The sequence below is a fragment of the Narcine bancroftii genome, chromosome 2, assembly GCF_036971445.1.
Source record: "Narcine bancroftii isolate sNarBan1 chromosome 2, sNarBan1.hap1, whole genome shotgun sequence".
Taxonomy (NCBI): Eukaryota; Metazoa; Chordata; class Chondrichthyes; order Torpediniformes; family Narcinidae; genus Narcine; species Narcine bancroftii.
This window is the reverse complement of record NC_091470.1, coordinates 298,405,731-298,421,036: the sequence shown is the minus strand read 5'-3', so window position 1 is coordinate 298,421,036 and position 15,306 is coordinate 298,405,731. Positions and strand designations below refer to the sequence as shown.

Below are 15,306 nucleotides of genomic sequence, written 5' to 3'. Positions count from 1 at the left end.
GGAAAAGTAAGGGAAGGATTGACATTTACACCAAGGGAGTAAATTCATTGTAGAACAAAATTATGATATGACGGGTAACTATATTTGAGAGAAAAGCCTATTTAAAAAAGAGCTAAGAATTCTAAAGTGTCACTAAAATAAAAAGTAAAGATAGAATTATGGAATCTGCACCTTTGTATTGAATCCTTCAAATGTAATTCTTAAAATTTTGAGATGCATTTTATGATTATATTAGCATCTCAGAAATTTTTCTTTTGAAGGGATTTGTTTTTCATGGTATATGTGGTACAGTTTTAGTTCATTTAGCATAGATTTAAGATAATGCTTTGTAAAACCACCTCTGGGATCTTTAACATTATCCATTTGTATATCAGTTTTATTTTGGTGAAGTTATCATTTGTCATCAACATAGAACCTTATCAAAAATTTTCCATAGTTTCAAATATATTGTTTAAGCTAGTTTCATTGCCTTTCTTTTGCTCATTAGCCTTTGAAAAAAGGGGTGGTAGTGAACAGCAAGATTTCCTTATTGTGTGTTTGGAACACTGAACATAGAGGCAGGATTTCCTATCACGTGTGTATTCCTTTGGAGCAACTGACAATTTTGCCAGAAATAGAGAACAGAAAATCAACACTATGCTCATAACATCACGAACCCAGACTTTAAGTCAACCCAAGCTTCCCTGTATTTTATTTGATTAGGTTTGTAAACCTTTGACTTAGCTTTAATGCAGTCATTAAGGGCTTCAGCAAAGAACCACAGAACAAAAAAATAAAGCAAAGATTTGAAAGTCACAAATTAGCCAGATCTTGAAGTTGACTCTTATCTGTTTTTATTCCAAAAATACTATAAGTATCAGAAAAGAAGCCCAGGATTTATGATTGGAATTCATTACCTAGATATGAAAGTAAGTTTCAGATGATATTAGCTTTCATGGTATAAAAACATCATTTCAAGTTGTCCACTTTCCTCATCTGAAAGTTGAGCTGATTGTTGGGCCTTGATTTTGATAAGTCTGGCTCTCAACAGAAGACTGCAAGACTGAAGCTCTTCACACAGAGCAATAGGTGCATGGAATAGTGATCCTGAAGCCAGGTATAAAGGGATATTTTAAGGGACTGTTGGATAAGTGCATAGAACTGAGAAAAATGGAGGGATGCACAGCAGGGAAATGATAGGCAGTTGGTTGAGTAGGTTATTAGATTGGCATACGTACTATGTTCTATAAAAAAAAAATTCCTGTCTGCTAGCATATGCACTTTGCACAAAGACCAATTCCAGCAGTCTCCATCCTCTGATCCTGGGGAAGTTAGGAGGAGTCAGAATGTAGAATAGAAAAGCAGGTCCTGGTTATATGCTAGGTACACCAGGTCGTTTTCCTTCCCCAATCCTGTCCTTCTTGAAATAGTTGTGGGATGTCCACTCACAGGTAATTTTAATCTACAATCCCAGATGTCAGGCAAGATATAGTTTGAATGTTGGATTTTTACTTATTCGCTCACTAAGAGACCCCAGTGTGATAGGCAAATTAATGGTGTGGGCTCATTCTTTGCTGTGGGAGTTTAGGGTTACCTGAAGGCCTGTGTCTCCCAGATCACAGGGCTGTGATGGGACTTGCCCATGAATGTCTCCTCATCTTCATGAAGCTGCTTGGTTTTCCAAAGACTAGGTGAAACTAGAGATGTGCACTGATGCAGCAACCTATTATCTAAGAGTAGATCAGTTAAACTGATGGATTGGAGCTGGCTCCCAACCTTGAATTCAATTTTCACAGATTTAAAGTAGCTCATCTTTCCTCTTTCAACCCACCCCCTCACCCTTTCTCCAGCCGGATCAAGCTCAAATATCACAGAAACTACAACATTAAAATCCCTCTGGCTAACTGGGGATAGTTTAAAATGACATTGGAGAATTTCTATATTCCTGGTAATCTCCTGAGACAACGATCTATTTCTCTTGAGCCACTAGATGATTTGACAAAGGCTCCCTCAAGAATTACCAAGCCATTTCAGGGTACTTGAGTAAGCAATGGTTTCATTTTGAAAATTAAATAAGAAAGGCAGATTAAGCATCCTTTAGTGCCTACACAGATGTTTTTAAAATTAAAAAAAAATTGATTTACAGCACAATAGATGCCAAATAATAAAATTACATTTTTAGGAATTATGCAAGTATTTTTAGCTGACTGTCTTACAAGAATGATACAATTACTCTCTTTCTGCAGTAGAAACTGCACTGTCAGACAACCACAAGCTGCATTTACTATGATCGCGGATCGGCCACCACGCCTACACAGTGATCAGGAGCTGCACTACATATGAAGAAGTTCCAAAACTAGTGCAGGCCTAGGACAAACAAGGTCTACGTGAGAAATCTCCTGGTCACTTTGCAAGCAGCAACCTGGTGAGCGCCTCGAAGAATACTTTTGGGTCTTTCACGAACTTGGCTGAGCCTGCAGCTGAGGGACATTACTGCAGAGCCACAAAATTTGAAAGATAATTTAGGGTCACAGAATCCCCAGTTGTGCAATAAATTCTCAGTGCATTTTCTATTTACGATATCAGCTTTGCATTGTGTATCTAAATATTTCTTCTGCTGGTAAAACCAACTGTGTATAAGTGCTGATTTTATAATTAACAGGCTGAAATAAAATACCAAACTTCAACACAAGGAGGTTGTACATTATCCAATTCAGTCCATTCCTAGCTATATGAATGTAATCTTGCCAGCAAATCAGTATATGGTATTGTCAGATTTACTCCTGAGAGACAATATCAGTGAATAAGTTTTGCCCTCACAAGTAAATATGATTGATCATCTTCTCAAAGTTAAAAACAAAATGGTAGAAATACCCAGCAGGTCAAGCAGCATTTGTGGAGAGAGAAACACCTGATGTTTCAAGTCAAAGTACTTTTGGCAGAATGGCAAATTAAATAGTAGTTTAAGACCATTACCATTTTGTCTCTTTACTTGCTCTTGTAAAGTGCCTTCAACTTTTAAAATTAACCCAGTTTCTCCTTGCCCTGTCCCATGCTAGACATGTCAGGGCTAACAGTCTTTGCAGAAGCTTTGGAGAGTGCCCAAGAGACTTCCCTAATGGATTGTTGTTTACAAAAGGTAACAGATGAAAGAGCTTGTCAGAGCCACAGATTGTCTGCAGTGGAACTTGCTGTTCTAAGAGGGTTATGTGGTTTTGCAAGCAGAGAGAGTCAAATGGACTTTCTCCCTCTGTGTGTGTGTGTGTGTGTGTGTGAGAGAGAGAGAGAGAGAGAGAGAGAGAGAGAGAGAGAGAGAGAGGTCAGTTCTGCAGTTTTACAGCCAGCAGCGGGAACTGGAGCAGGACAAGCTGGAAATTTTGTTGAAAACCCCGTTGGGAAAATGGGTTGTGAATGCTTAGTTCAGCATGGTCAAAGCCCTTGTGGTCCATGCAAGAGGAGAGGACTGGTTGTCTAATGTTTCACTTGAAACAAGAAAGAACTCCATGATGATCTGAAAGAAAGAGGTTATCATCTGGAGAACCCTGATGGAGAAAGTTTTGTCAGCAAGCCACTGAAGTGGTTGATGGAAGTAAATCAGTTGTAGGTGTCCTGGAACAATGAATCTCTCTCTGACAACCGACAAGAACTTTCCTGAGGGGTAACCATTTATCTTTCAAGCACCAAAGCCTGGTGAAATTTATAAATGTTAAATTCTGTGCACAGTATAAGAATTGCCTGCAACCAGTGAACTTGGAGGAATGAGAAGTGCGATTGGACTGTGAATCAAAGAACTTTTCTGATCTTACACACACATTGCGCTTGGAATTAGAAGGGGGTTAGGTTAGTTAAGTCAATAGTGATAAGTTAAAGTGTGATTCTGTTTTCATGTTTCAAGATAATTAAAAACAACTTTTGTTTTAGTAACCATTTGCCTTGGTGAATATCTATTGCTGCTGGGTTTTGGGGTTCTCTGGGCTTGTAACATTTCACATTGAATTGCAAACTGTATTACATTAGACTGAAGGGATGTGTTAATATTAGCAATGAATTTCAATTACAAGATTATTCCTTGAGTTATGGACATTTGGAACATTTCTCTGCAGATCATGTATGATTTGTATCATACTTGAATGTCACAGAGCTTAAAAAGTGAAAGGCTAAAAGTTGCTTTGGTAAAACATTGTAAAGCCCTCCATCTCTGTGAAAATCAACTAAAGAGTGTGGTTTTCAGTTAGTTCTGTTGTGTAATTTCCTTGTTTCCTATTGCTGTGTTGCAAGTTCTTGTAAAGTCAGCATTAAAGCCCATCAGTTCTGTTTCTTTTGTTTTACATCCAGCACTTAAAGGAACATTTCACAATCTAGAATCTTTTGCTCCATCCTCAAGGCACAGATCAGGAATCTGATGAAATTCTCTTCATTCATTTGGATGAGTGCAGCTCTCACAACATTTTTTTAAAATTGGCGCCATCAGGATATCGCAGCTAGCTTAATTAGTACTCCATCCACCATCATAAACATTTATGCCTTCCTCCATCAGCAATCTGTGCATGTGGTCTCCAAAAGGAATGCAGCTACTCTTACAGCACAACCCAAATTCTCAACCTGCAGAACCAGGAAGCTCAAAACCAGCAGTGAACTTCATCCCCTGGGGGGTTCTTCAAGACTTGACTTGGAAATCTTATTTCCTTTTCTCATTATCAGTCACTGTGTCTAAATCTTAGACCTCCTGACCCAATAGCAGTTAAAGAGGACCAATAAACATTTTTTCAGAATTTATTGTCATAAATGTGTCATGGAATTTGTTGTTTTCCAGGAACATTATTGTGCATTATGGCTGCAAAATTTGCTATAAATTACATTTTTAAACTAAATAAATGAGTTAGTGTAAAAGAAGAGGAAGAGAGGTAGAGTCCATGGGTTCATTATCCATTCAGAAATCTGGTGGCAGAGGGGATGAAGCTATTTTGTTGTTCATCTTCAGTCACCTGTACTCCCTTCCTGAACATAGCAGTGAGATGGAGACACCAGGATGGATCTTCAGAGATGTTGACACCCAGGAATTTGTAGTTTTTTACCTTTTCCACTGCTGTCCCCTTGATGAGGACTAGTTCATATTCTACATTCCTCTTCCTGAAGTCCACGATCGGCTCCTTAGTTTTGCTAATGTTCTGTGCAAGGTTGTTGTTATGAAACCACTCAACTAGCTGACCTATCTCACTCCTGCACACTTCCTCATTGCTGTCTGTGATTCTCCCAACAGCCATAGTGTAATTGGCAAATTTGTAGATTGCATTTGAGTTGTGTTGATTATCAGGGAGGAGGAGATGTTATTATTGATTTGCACTGACCATGGTCTTCCGATGAGTCAAAGCTCCAATTGTAGAGGGAGGTGCAGAACCTCAAGTTTTGAAGCTTGCTGACCAACAGCGAGTTGATGATGGTATTGAAAGATGAGCGATAATCGATGAAAAGCAGCCCAATGTGTGTGTTGCTGTTGTCCAGGTGATCCAGGGCTGATTGAAGAGTCAGTGAGATTGCATCTGCTGTGGAGCGATTGTGGTAGTAGACGAATTTGCAGTGGGTCCATGTCTTGGGTGCTAATTAATTCTGTCCCTGGCCAAACCTCTCAAAGCATTTCATCACAGTAGATGTGAATGCTACTCAGCAATAGTCATTGAGGGTCACTCAGCTCTTGAGCACTGGTATGATTGAAGCTCATTTAAAGTAGGTGGAAACCTTCAACTGCAGCAATGAAAGATTGTCAAAAGGGCTCAAATTTAGGAAAAGGTGATAAATTTTCACAAATTTCAACATCTATCTGCCTCCAGGGATTCAGCCAAATTACAGTATATGAATTTCATCAGTATAACTGAATACTCAATGAGATGTGCTCGAACAGGCTGTGATTTTTTAAAAAATCTCTTCGTATTTGATCTGTATACAACTTGTTTCTATGCTGGAGGCTGTAGTTGTTATATATATATATATTTGGATGTCTGACTGTACTAGGTTATAAAGTTAAATGTAATTATTGAGGACAAAGTCTCAGGAGAGAAGAAATTGAATTAAGTTGTTATTTCCTATTTGGAATACTTTGACTACCTTTTGGTAAACTGAATTGAACTGATTATTGCCATTAATTTTGGATTCACATGAAAGTCTACAGTGGGACCCCATATCATGGATCCAAACTTAATGGAGATGAGAAAAGAAATGAAAACAAAAAATGGTGGGAGCTGACAGCAAGTTTGGCAGTTTCTGTAGAAAGAGAAATGGGTAACATTTCAAGTCTGAGGCCCTTCATCAGAACTAGAAGAGAGAAAGCAAGTTAATGTAGGCAGCTTAAAAGGTGGAGGGAGATGGGTAAAACAAAAGGATTTTACCTAAGGTAGAAACATAGAAAATAGGTGCAGGAGTAGGCCTTTTGGCCCTTTAAGCCCACACCACCATTCATTTTGATCATGGCTGATCATCTACTCAGTACCCAGTACCTGCCTTCTCCCCATACCTCCTGAGCCCCTTAGCCACAGGGGCCAAATCTATCTCCCTCTTAAATATAGATAAGGAAACGGCTTCAACTACTTCCTGTGGCAAATAATTCTACATTTTCACCACTCTGAGAGAAAAAAAATTCTCATCTCAATCCTAAAAGACTTCTCCTTATCCTTAAACTGTGACCCCTGGTTCTGGTTTTCTCTAACATTGGGAACAACCTTCCTGCATCTAGCCTGTCCAATCCCTTAAGAATGTTTTGCATTTCTATAAGGTCCCCCCTCAATCTTCAAAATTCCAGCAAATATAGGCCTAATTCATCCAGCTTTTCTTCATATGCAAGTCCTGCCATCCCTGGTATCAATCTAGTAAACCTTCTTTGTACTCCCTCTATGGCCAGGATGTCTTTCCTCAGATAAGGATACCAAAACTGTACACAATACTCTGGGTGTGGTCTCACCGAGGTTCTGTACAGCTGCAGTAGAACCGCTCTGCTCCTATGCTTGAATCAACTTGCTATTACCATTCGCTTTCCTCACTGCCTGTGTACCTGCATGCCCACTTTCAATGATACACAGTGATACCCAGGTCACGTTGCATCTCTCCTTTTCCTAATCGGACACTATTTAGGTAATAATCTTCTCTCCTGTTCTTGGCTCCAAAGTGTATAACCTCAAATTTATCCAAATGAGATAATGTGGCTATTAGAATTAATGAAAAAAAAGCTAAATAGTTGTTTGGTTTTCCTAATTAAGAGTATAGCACAAGTATGAATGTTGCTTTTGTTATCCTGGAGTTCGATTGGTTGTTTTCTGCTGTTGTTGAAAGCATGGTGAGAGGAGATTTAAATCTTTAATAGATGCCTTTGCTCATTCATGAACTGCTTGATTTATCATTGCTTAATTAAATGAGGTCAATAATTTTGAAAAAGGATATATGAGAGTTTACAAATTTGAGTTCATTTAGCATGGAGGGTGCATTATTAGGAGCCTCTGGAAATGCAATAAGTGGATTCATGGCAATTAAAGACAGATTTAACATGCAAAACATGTGGGATCTGTTTAAAGGAGTTCTTAAAACCATGTAACCTGAATACATAACTGAATTGGAAGCAATGATTTTAGTGGAAAGTAATATTCATAAATCTATTTATTGTATACCATTTTGATCTGAAGAATAATTTTATTTTGATGGTTGGACACTTGTTCTTAGTGTGATACCTTGTTTGAACTGTTTTGTTGCTTAATTAATCCACTTGTACTTTTAAGAATTCAAAGAGCTTTTGAAAGCTACACTTTGAGGCGTAGATAAAAGTTCTCACACGACTGGAGGGAGAACAAATGCTTTTATAAGCTTTCAACAACAGGTGGGGTTCACTAGTAGGCTTCAGAAAGGTTCTGGCTTTAGGCGGTAAACTAGGGTTATATATTTGTAAATGAGGGTGGAGGTGGAGGTGTGTCCAGTCATCAATACAGCACTCTCCCAGTGAATCCCAGTTCACTGCATTCACCCCTTCCTGCAGAATTAAGAGGCTTTGGATGAAGAGAACATGGGATCAGAAGCCGGCAGAAGAGAGAAACAAATATATACAGTACATACACTATTTACAAATTTAGGTAATTTGAGAATGCGAGTTCGCTGGCTTTGAGATCGTGTTTTCGTGCCTGGCCTGTTCCAGTGATTTAGCCAGATCGATATGACTATCAAGGTCCTTCTTTCCTGACTCAAGTCATTGCTGCCTCATGTACGTCAAGCGGATTCCTGCAATCAGAGTGTCCCAAATCTGCTCGTCTTCTTGGACGTGACCCGAAGCCGCTTCATACCTGCACTTCTTAGCAAGCGTCCACAGATCCAGCAGGATCGACTCTCCAGGCCGTTGGCGATGTAGTGTGACCTAGTGCCTTGCTAGGACCTCGCTCGGGGCCTTCATGTAGCAAGTTTTCAGCTCCTCGACGGCGGCTTCGTATGCCAGGAAATTTCTGATGACTGCATACCCCTTTGTTCCTACCCTGGAGATGAGTGTTGACCTCTGGAGTTCGTCTGTGTGGAAGACATCCCTAGTCACGTTCAGGTAAGCCTGGAAGCAGTCTAGCCAATATTCAAACTCCTCAGCCGCATGGGAGGACCGGGGGTCTTGAGTAACACCTCCATCCTGGTTTTAAAAGCTAATGAAATTGTAGTGTAAATAAAAGCTCTCACATGATTGGAGGGAGAACAAATGCTTTTATTAGCTTTCAACAACAGGTAGGGTTCACAAGTAGGATTCAGAGGAGTTCTGGGTTTAAGCGGGAAACCAGGGTTATATATGGATAAATGGGAGTGGAGCTGGGAAGCAGGGCCAGTCATCAATACAGCACTCTCCCAGTGAATCCCCATTCACTGCAGACTTTTCCAATTAATGTGACCTTTGGTTAGTTTATATGAACTTTGAATAGTATCAAGCTTATGATTTCGAATGCTTTTCTCTGATGACCCCCACCATCATAGAGGCTGGTCTGACCAATTCATTCAACATGATATTAAGGAAAAATACTGAGGACAAGACGCAGCAATGACAACCGGTCCTGCTGTCATCCCCTCATGTACTATTGAGCACCAGAACTAGTTGTGTCTTAGTCAAGCTGATCCCTGTTATCCTGTACCAATGGGCATTAGTAGATGCTGGTAAGTGAATTTCCCGGTTGCCATTCAAACTAATGGCGAGGAGCACCAATTTTAAACTTCTGTATTTTTTACCTATTTATTGCCCTTGATTTTTTCCTTTTTTTTTTCTAGTTGCTTGAGGTTGCCAGTTGTTTAAATTTCAGATAACAGAGGTTTTACTGTATTTTATGATCTCAGCAGATGAAAAATGTTATTAATAGTTTAATCATTCTGTGCTAATTCTCACCCGGACCACTCATTTCTGTGGTTCAAGACTTTGACCAAGGGATAGATTCCAGAAGAGGGGTAAGGGTCACTACCCTTTATATCAAGGCTGCATTTGATTCAGTGGGACTGAAGGAGCTCTTTTATAAATTGGAAAAGCTCACAAAACCACCAGAAAACTGAACCAAAGGAAGACCATTAACCCCGTCACTCCTGTCCTGCCAGTCATGATGGCCATGCTGATCTGCCTCGGATTTCTTCTCCACTTTTAATGTCTGGTTCAAATTACATCTTGCTCAAAGGAAAATAGTTGTAATTGTCGGAGTTTAATTACCCCAAATCCAGGGGATCGCAAAGGAATCTTTGTGAACATTTTTCTTTAGTGATATGCAAATATATTTTCGTAGGAACTGGAACAAAAGATTTTACTTCTTGTAATGAACTTGAGCACAATTCTTGCCCAAGTTATAAATCGCATCAAAAGCGGAAACCCTTCTCCACTATTTTAAGAATACTATAAACTTGCTTTTCCTGCTTTTGTCACAGTTTCTATGGTTGAAATAAAGATGATCAATGAGTATGAAGCACATTTATGTAGCATGTAGAATTGCAAGTATCTAACAAGAATGGTGTTTAGTTTTGTAAATATGGTTGAGCAAAAATAAGTTAATGGGAGATTTTCCTTTATCCTGAAATAAGTCCTGAATCACAAGATTGCTTTGTGTCCTATTGAGTTCATGACTGTATTCTGCAAAGGGCAAGGGGTCACTTCCATCTTAAAGTTTAGACATCACATAATAATGGATGTAGGTTTTCTGTCCAGTTACAAAGTTCAGCATTGGAATTATGTTGTGGGTTTCTGTTTATAATTGCCCTAATATCTTGGAACTTAAAAGAAAACAAAAAAAATCTGGCAAATACACTGAGAAAAGCTGAACTGAATTATTTTACACTTATTTGCTATTGCTCTGGTTTCTTCCCCAAATAACTGGACTGAAGTTCCCATGTACTTCCTAGCCAAAGCTGTCAACGTCTGTGAAATTTGCTGTAGACTCATGCAAATTGTGAGCCAGTCTGAGTTGGGGAGATTATTTGATTTGTTTAAACACCAGGAAGCAGTGTATAGGAAGTAGTGTATGGGGGGGGGGGGTTGGGAGAAAAACATCAGTTAGTTCCTCAATTTTAGTTGGGCCACGGAGTGGATTAAGCAGTCGCTATTTCGCTCTGAAGTAATTTTGGTGTGTGTTTTTAAATAATAGTAAGTCTACATGAGGACAATTTCCTTCAAGTTTGTTGAAAATTGATGATTTTAGTACAGCCATAGGACCAATTCTTTCTGGTTCCTTTTCATACATCGGAGAAGTAAGTGGATTTTAGTCTCTATAAACAGTTTCTGTCTGAGTGAAGTCAACAAAGTATTGAACTTTGTCCTGAGTACTGTATTGTGAAAGTATTAATGACAGCGTTAAAATAATTGACAGAACAATTCATTACCAGAATGTAAACTTGCATTCCACCAGAGGAAGTAATTTTTTTTGTTCATCTTTGGAGCTCTTTATCACAACATCGTTAAAGTGCTTCCCCTGACAGTGAATTAAACTCTGAAAGAATTTATTTTGAACTAAATGGGTTTTCCTCTGAAGATAATTTGCAGTAAGCATTGGTTGTCCTGGAGCTGTGACTTTTTTTTAAGGATGAAAAATAACCATAAAGTTTAAAGTTTGCTAGGAAATTATAATCTTTTATTTAAATACAAATGATTTTGGATCAGCTTGTCTGCTGAAGACTGATTAATATTTATCTGTAAATTATCTCTGCCTGGTGAGCTTCCAGAGCAGATTGGGATGTTAAAAGACTTTATGGGTGTAAGTTATTGTTACAGATATCAATTAATTATGAAATACTTATTTTCTGCCAACTTTCAAACATTTCAGTTGTTTTGTAACTTGACCATCTATGAGATGCTTGAAATAATGCCTTAAAATCTGGCATTAAAGTAAAACTAGTACATCTTTTTTACATGAGTGACATTTTCAACACTGTACCATTTACCAAAATGACCATTTTCACTGAATGGTGTTATTCCTTTGAATAATTGTATGTCGCACAGTAACTTTAACTGGTTAGTGTGCAGTGGAACGTTTCAGTTTAGATATACTTATGGACACATTCAATACTGTTGTTTAGTTATACAGGAAAGGGCAAACTTGATGAACAGTTTGAGAATGGCAAATGGATTTTTGGGAGGTTCATGGTCTGTTAAAACAGAATTTGATCTATATTAAAAGCTGGTGTGGCATAATATGTAAAGATGCCTTCAGCATTTGAGAATGCTTTGTCATAAGGAGAAAGGAGAGAGTCCAACGAATGTTGAATCCATTCGGCATGTTTTGTCACCACAGATGCACTTTATTAATATTGCTAAATTTGTATTTTGAATCATTGGAACGTTTGAAGAGAATCATTGTATAGGAGGGAAAAGACACCAAAAGTATTATTTGATTATTTTTATAGAAAGTCTGTTTTCTGGTTAAGTACAATTTTGCAAACTCCCAGAACTAATCTTATGGGCTGCTGTCAGTTGATTTACATTGTAATGCCATTCTTCCTGTAACACAGTTAAGTCAGTTTCTTGAGATAAGCAGTTAACTGGTAACCATGAGTCAATGAATTTTAAAAGGAATTTTTAAAGGAAAAGCTGACCCTTAAATCCAGGCTTGTTCTGTTGTGAAACTATCAAATATCTCCCAGTCTTTTCTCTCAAAGTCATCCTCTAGGCTTACAAACTAAAAAATAAAGAATACATCTCAGTTACAGTCACAACAGTAGAAATACTGAAAAACAGTGATCATGTCACTCAATCTGTTAAGCAGTTTGCATTTGAAATGCTCAGCCATTTACTTAGCTTGATTCCACAGTGGTAGCCTGTTTCAGTCTAAGGATTTAAACACAATCTGCTGGAGGAACTCAGTGAGAGAAACGAACCAGAGCCCCTTTTTGATGTTTTGTTCAGGCTGGAAACTTTTTCTCCCACTGACGCTGGTTGATGTGCTGAGTTCCTCCAGCAGATTGTGTTTAGCTTCAGATTTAAGCATCTACAGCGTGTCTTCAGACTAACAATTGCCTGTTTGTTTGTAGTACCGCACCAAACAATTGCTGCTTTGCAGAAATATTGTCTTTCAGAAGGGTAATAAACCAAAAGCATGTCTATCTGGTCAGGTGGATGTCATTTTCCATGTCGTCTTTCCTCCCTGAAAAATTTTCTGATCATCATCCACTTGAAAATGTTATCATTTAATCCATTCACTGGCCATTCATATCATCACCATTGAAGTATAGCAATTTTTTAATAAATGCATTACAATGTAAATAAGATTAGTTCTGAGACTAAAAAAAATTGTACTTAACCAGGAAACAGACTTTCTATAAAAAAACTGAATAATTATTTTCATGACTTTTCCCTCCTATAAAATGATTCTGTTCAAACATTCCAATGATTCAAGATACAAATTTAGCAATATTAATAAAGTGCATCCGTGGTGACAACACCACAGAACTTCAAAACATGCTGAATAGATTCAACATTCATTTGATTTACTCCCTTCTCCTTACAGCAAAGCATTCTCAAATGCTAAAAGCATCTTTACACACAATTGTGTTTGTGTCTGCAAATGGATATACAAATTCATCGTCCATCATAATTGCAGAATAATTTGTTCTGAAAGTCTGATTAAGTACTAATATAGCCATAAATCTCTTGTTCCTACACCAGCTGTTTGGCAGAGCCATCTAAATAATCCTCAGCCTATTCTTTAATTATGATGTGAAAATCCTTCTGTTCAATTATTTATCAAACTTCCTTTTGAAAGTTTCAATGGTGCATAAAGGAAAAGACACATTTCATGTCTCCTTTGATATTTTGTTAATGACCTTAAATGTGAGGTCCTTTTCTATTGCTAGACAGATTAGGAATCACTTCCCTTTAAATCATTCATAACTGACAAACCCCATCAAATCTTCACCTTCAGTGAAATCATAAAACTGCTTAAAATGAAATGCTGGAAACACTCAATAGTTTGTGCAGCATTGGTGGAAAGAAAAAGATGGTAAAAGTTTCATATCCAAACCCTTCAGTTTTGATGGAGGTCTTGTAGTTAGCTTATTATCTTTAATTCAGATGCCAACTGGATTGTTGAGTATTTCCTGTATTTTCCTGGTCTATTCTCCTCTGAGGAGGATGACCAGCATCTCCTGCCTCTTCACATAACTAAAGTTTTTCTTTTCTCACCACCTTCAAATTCACTCAGAAATGAAGATATCACCTGCTGCTGATGCATTCCTAGTGTTTTGTAAGTGTTTTTCGTAACTTGCCTTTGTCTTCTGGGCAAGAACTTGTCCCATATCTCAAAAGGTGCAGCAAACTGAAAGGAGATATTTTGATGAAAAAAGAAAACAGAAGCGTCATCTTCTGTAGCTCTGCCACTTTGGTGAAAGCAGAAAGGCTGAGTGAGGTTGTGGTTTGTGCAAATGATGGGGAAGCATGAAAGCTTCAGTTGATGGGGATCAACAGTTATTCTGGGCAAGGGCAACATTGGACGACGACTGTGGTTGGGTGGGAATTAAAAGGTGCCACGGCAAATGTTGCAGGGTTTATACAGCAAAACTTCATGGCCTCACACCAGAGGAGCTGATCTTTAAGTTGTGTGGAAGTGCTCTATTGCCTTGTGAAGCTAAGTTTTTGAACACCTGGCCAGTACAGTACACAGACCACAAATGAGCAAATGTATTTTGCATAAATGATGTCAATGCATGATATGTACCATTTTCCATCATTCTAATTGTCCAGCCATGTACAAGACACCACTTTTACTGTTAGTTGGAGGCATATTCTCAAAATGTTATAGCACATTACTATAAATGGAAATTTCATTATTTCTGATGTCTATTGCAATAATGATGTTAAGAGTTAACACATTTGCAAAATGTTCCAGCAGTTAAAACTGTTTAATTGCCTGACCCTTAGAAGGACAACTAATTGATTAGATTTCAAGTCAACGTTTCTTTATCTTCTGGATCAAAGGATCTGCCTGACTAACAATGCCCTTGTCTACATTTTAAGCCAAGGAAATCCACTTTTGATTTCCTTCAAGTGGGTTTTTAAAACTTACTTTCCTTCCAGATACCTTGCTTAACCAGAATCATAGTGAAAATGAATTTACCGATATTTTCCAACATCATTGTGCCTGTCAAGCTACATTTCCTTGTAATAATTGTTGAGTTGGGGTGGTGTTCTGTTGTGATATAAATAAAATTGCCCAAGAATTCTTTTCTGATTGCCCTCTGACAGTGAGATCCCACAAGTAATGGAATCTGACCATGTCATTGCAACGAACAACAATCTGTTGGAAGAATTCAACAAGTTGAGGAGCATCAATAGGGGAAAAGAAATGTGAACCCTTCATTGAGGCTCTGGAGCTGGAGATTCTAGCATTTGCAATTTTCCATGTTTCTAGACTATGTCTCCAATTGTACCAAGAAATGGCTTTAATTTGGGAAAGGCTCAATCTTCTGTGAATATCATTTTCATTTGGAATTGTTGGAAATGTTTAATTGATTAATGTGGAAAAGCCTTCAATTTAGATAGTTTAAGATGGATCTTGTGAAGATTAAACCATACTTTATTTGGGTTCAGACTTTCAATTCCTCATTCTTGCTTTATTTATAGTTTCAGGGCAATGTGCTGTTATTTTCAAAAGTGGATTATCTGTTTGGTCTTTTTTTTTTAATTTGTTCAATGTGTCAAATGAGACTACCATTTTGATTGGACTGCTCAGAACGGTGGAAAGAAATTTGTTTAAATTGTATTCTGGCTAGTCCAAATGGCATCCTATGACCTATGGAAATATAGAGTCAGGGCAATGATGGACCAATTTTTCCATGTGGGATGCACAAGAGCTATCTGCTGCA

The 15,306-nt window shown here is 38.0% G+C and overlaps 1 protein-coding gene across 7 annotated transcripts in view; it reads left to right on the top strand.

Annotated features, from left to right (window-relative positions):
* The first annotated feature begins 2,225 nt into the window (after window positions 1-2,225).
* The window catches only part of lyn (LYN proto-oncogene, Src family tyrosine kinase), a 108,268-nt gene continuing 95,187 nt past the window's right edge, over window positions 2,226-15,306 (top strand). For 4 of the 7 annotated variants that reach the window (XR_011352313.1, XM_069921474.1, XM_069921476.1 and 1 more), the window contains exon 1: window positions 10,507-10,701. The gene's annotated coding sequence lies outside the window, so the exon portion shown is untranslated. Of the gene's footprint in view, window positions 2,405-10,506; window positions 10,702-15,306 lie in introns of those variants that run through there. The other 3 variants (XM_069921471.1, XM_069921475.1, XM_069921472.1) reach the window with 3 other exon arrangements.